Source organism: Monodelphis domestica, chromosome 6 (assembly GCF_027887165.1).
Source record: "Monodelphis domestica isolate mMonDom1 chromosome 6, mMonDom1.pri, whole genome shotgun sequence".
Taxonomy (NCBI): Eukaryota; Metazoa; Chordata; class Mammalia; order Didelphimorphia; family Didelphidae; genus Monodelphis; species Monodelphis domestica.
This window is the reverse complement of record NC_077232.1, coordinates 97,882,637-97,887,369: the sequence shown is the minus strand read 5'-3', so window position 1 is coordinate 97,887,369 and position 4,733 is coordinate 97,882,637. Positions and strand designations below refer to the sequence as shown.

General features: G+C 37.3%; 1 non-coding gene across 1 annotated transcript; it reads left to right on the top strand.

The window, feature by feature from the left end:
* Positions 1 to 1,840: 1,840 nt before the first annotated feature.
* LOC130455343 (U6 spliceosomal RNA) lies at positions 1,841 to 1,946 on the top strand. The gene has a single exon (XR_008913250.1). It is a non-coding gene; the product is annotated as a U6 spliceosomal RNA (small nuclear RNA).
* Positions 1,947 to 4,733: the final 2,787 nt, after the last annotated feature.

Genomic DNA, 4,733 nt, shown 5'->3' with positions numbered 1-4,733 from the left:
ACACAGAGACTGATACATTGTGGTACAATCGAAGGTGATGGACTTCTCCATTAGTATCAATGCAATCCCTGAACATTCTGCAGGGATCTAAAAAAAAAAAAAAACTACCCACAAGCAGAGGATAAACTGTGGGAGTAAAAACACCGCTGAAAAGCAACTGCTTGACTACAGGGTTGGAGGAGATAAGACTGAGGAGAGACTCTAAATGAACACTATAATGCAAACTCCAACAACAGGGAAATGGGTTCCAGTCAAGAACACATGTGATAACCAGTGGAATCATGCGTCGGCTATGGGAGAGGGAAAGGCGGGGGGGGGGGGGGGGGGGGGGGGGGGGGGGGGAAGGGGAGGGGAGGAAAAGAAAACGATCTTTGTTTCCAGTGAATAATGTATGAAAACGACCAAATAAAATAACATTAAAATTAAAAAAAAAATAAAAAAAATAATGATCCTACTCATGGATTCAGCAATAAGAAAAGCAAGTCAGGATCATTCTTTAGGTAGCTGAGGAGATGGAGCAGTCCAGAGAGTGAGTGAGCTGGGAATGAAGTAATTTATTTAACATCTCTCTCAGTTTCAATTTCTTCATCAGAAAAATGGGGACAATACTAGTATATACATCATGGGGTTGTTGATCAAATGTAATAATCTATGTAAATTATTTTAGATAACAAAGTTCTATACAAATATTACTTGTCATTATACAAAGAGCTACAGGACAGTATTTTTTCAGATGGGAGGGGGAAAGCACTTATAGGATAAATCTCTTTTTTCTTTTGGCCATAGTTCAGTTAAAGTAGATTCTGTAAGTGTTTTGTTAAAAACCATTGTGTTCAGAGAATTGAGTTAAACAAGGGAGATAGAAAGTTTAGATAAGATATTATCACTGCCCTCCTGAAACTTATAGTCCATTTAATGAGGTTATGACCCATTCCCAAATAGCTACAGGACATTGCAGAGATGCACTTAAATAATTATTAGAGAAGAACGTATGTCTTTGATGTATTTAAGTAAATCTCAAGTGTTATCACAGAGATAAAAAGTGTTATGTGAGGTCAGTGGGGAAAGAGGTCATTTCTGACCAGAAAATTCAGAAGGACTTTCTCCAAGTGGCATTTGGAGAAAGGACAAGGTAAGGATTCAATAGCTTGAGTATGGGAAGAGGGAATTCCAGGCATAGATAATGAAGACACAGGCTCAGGAAAATACAAGGCTCTCAGAAGTTCAATTTGGCTGGAAAACAGACTATACAAAAAGGGGTTGTTTGAGATGAGACTGAAAAGGTAAATAGGGTAGTGATGTATTGTGGAGAGTGAAGTGTAAAGCCACAAATTTTCTCATTGCTATTTTTTGTCCTTTATTTTCAAAGAGGACCAATGACACAAGTGATATCTTGACTAGAGGATGAATTAAATTTAAGTGAGGTGGAATTGTACAAAGTTGTCAGCCTCATTCTCTTTCAGAATCATCCAAGTTCAGTGGAAGGACAAAAGTCAGGATGATTGTCAATGTGTTGGGGTGCGGAGGATAACCTTGGTGTCTTTGATGTCCAACTAATTCTACACTGGTCATTCTATGGTGCCTGCTTTGGCAGCCTTCATGGCTGTTGGTTCTTATCTGCCCATTCATTCCACTGGGAGAAGTCTTTACATTCTTGGAGTAGATCTCTCCTTAGAAGATAGTCTGTGTGCTACCTTCAGCCTTCCAAGACAGTTTTACCAGGATGTGTAGCCACTATACATGTCAACTTCTTGGAGCTACAGGTGAGAGATGGGTAAGAGGAGGACACCAAAGTGGATGATCAGCCAGAAAAGGGCTTGGCAGCCCTCATATCAGAGGTGTGTTAGTCTTCCCTGAACACCTCATATATAACATTGGAATGATACAGAAATTAGCTTGGCCCCTGCTCAAAGATGACACAAATTCTTGGAGCATTTCTCTTTCATATGCCCCATTTAATTGAGTTGAGATAATGACAGCTAAAGCTGGTAATGAAAACATGATGATCACATTATTTTCACATTAATTCTGTGCTAAAAGCATCAGCCCAGAGAATACAAACCAACTCTTTGAACCTCATTTGAAATAGAGTTTTCAAAGGCACCAAAACAAATCTGAATGGTTGGGTTTTAATAAGTATTTATGCAGACCCCATTATGTGTCAGGCACTGTGTTAAACACTGGTTTGTGATCTTAAGTCTAAAAGTATTATTATATTGGTCTTAATGGAAGGAGCCGATATAAAGAGGGCATGGTATGTCGGATAGACTGCAGGATTTGGATTAAAGAAGACCTAGTTTCCAATCCCACCTCTGACAGTTGGTAGTTGTGTTGCTCTAAGAAAGTCACTTAAACTCTAGGTGCTTTTGACGATTCTACAGGATTTTTCTTGTAAGTCATAGAAGGAACATTCAGATAGGAAGAGAGATTTCCTCCAGGCTGAGGAGATCACCCATCCCTTGCATTTCATAGTTCTTCACCATGAGATATAGACTCTGAGGGGAAAGGCAGGTAAAGGTATCCAAATAAGAGAGGAGAGCATGAGGTATGAAGGAGGTTATAACCTGAGAGAACTTCAAGATCCCAAGGGTGAATCAGGAGGTTCAATAGGAAAAACACTGGCAGGGATTTAGATTCTAATTTGCTGGCTGTGTGATGTGTGACAAGTTCCTTGTCTCCTTTGGGTCTCAGTTCCCTCCTCTGAAGTCCTTCCCAGTCCCCCTTATTCTTAGTCCCTTCCCTCTCAGATTATTTCTAATTTATCCTGTCCATATCTTCTTTGAACATAGGTGCTTACATGTTACTTCTCCCATTAGATGTTGAGTTCTTAGAGAACAGGGTTTGTCTTTGGGCTTTCTTTGTATGCCCAGTGCTTGGCACATTGTTTGGCTCATACATAATAAATCCTTAAAAAAAAAATCTTGTTGACTTGACTTGTTTGCTCATGTGTTAAATAAAAGGAGATTGATAGAGAATCAGTAATGAAGTATATGCCCAACCTCTCATCTTGGTAGATGATGGGGGTGGGAGGAAGAAGTAGAGGGATGGATATGAAATATTACATGTGCTATAAGTGGTTCTGGATCAGTTTTGCTGAAGTGTTTTCCTTTCATAGGAATTAGAATAATAATACTCCTAGCTATATTCTATTTTATCATATAATCTTACATATCATATAATTATATTGTATATCACATATGTATAATATGTCACATGTTATATAGGATATAATAAATTTTAACAGTAATCATTATTATTATCCCTCATTCTCTCCATGTGACCACTCCATCTTCTCTTTGCCATATTATTCACTGATGACATCATCATAATCAATAATAATAATAATTTTATTATTGCTATTTATAACTAGCACTTAGATAATGCTTTGAGGTTTGCAAAATGCTTTATATATCTTTTCTATTTAGACCCTCTCAAAAATCCTTCAAAGTAAATGCTATTATTTTCTTTTTTACAGATGAGAAAATAGAAACTAAAAGAGGTTAGGCAAATTTCCCAGGGTCATATAGGCAATTAAGTAGTATCTAATGCTGAATTTAGACTCTTCTTGATTTGAGGTCCAGCACCCAATGCCCTTTATAGATTTAGTGCTGAGAGGGACATCAGAAGCCATCTCTTCTGGATCCCTCATTTTATATTTAAGAAGACTGAGACCCAGAGAGGTTGTGGTTTGCCTAAAGTCATATTAGTAGCAAGTAAAAAAGGGAATTTAAATACAGGTCCTTGGACCCCAAGTCCAATGATCTTTCCAAAGTTCCATGCTTTGCTACAAAAGTGTTTGGGGGAGTTGCTTGTAACAACTATAGCATAAACTTCAATGGCATGAATTAAACCTCAAAATGATATATGTGTGTATGTATATTTATATATATATATGTATATTTATGTGTGTATATATTCATTTATTCAGTAAACATTTATTAAGCACCTACTATATACCAGGCATTGTGCTAAACACTGGGGATACAAAGAGGGAAAAGATAGAGCCCCTGCTCTTAAGAAGCTTATAATTTATGTGTGTGTGTATATATGTATATATATACACACATATATTTATATTTATGTAATGTATATGCATTTATATTTATGTGTATATATATATATATATATATATATATATTTCTCTTGGGATTTCATTAGTATAGGCAACTCTGGAGGAGAAAACTGTCTATACCAAGTTCTCCTATGAGACAAATAAATAAAAGAGGTTTGGACTCCATGTTCTCTAAAATCTCATGATCCAGTTGTCTTTGGACCAACTGTGGAGAAGAAAGAAAGCTAAGGCAGAGAAGCACAAGAACTCATGGGGGCTGATGTTGCAGGAAGGAAGGAGAAAGTAGGAGATATAAGGGATCCACAAGGAACAAGCTGAGTATTTATAAAGCTATTTTCAGGACTTGGACATCAGATAGGTAGGAAAGGGAAAAGTGAGATACCAGAATTTCACAGCTGAGAACCAAAGTATAAAGAAGAAAGCTAGGGTCTGCACAGGTCTTATAAATGTACAAAAGAAACAAGGGCAAAGAATCAGAATTTTACCTATGGGAGAATAGTGATAAAGCTGATTCTGATAAGGAGTATTTGGGCAAAGACATGTTTCAAAGGGCTCTGACATGGGCTTCTCATTCCATCTTTCTCTGCCTCTCTCACACTTCCAGACACATGGAACTTTTCAGACTGGGACAAAAACTAAAGTAGTTCCCAGCTATCAATAC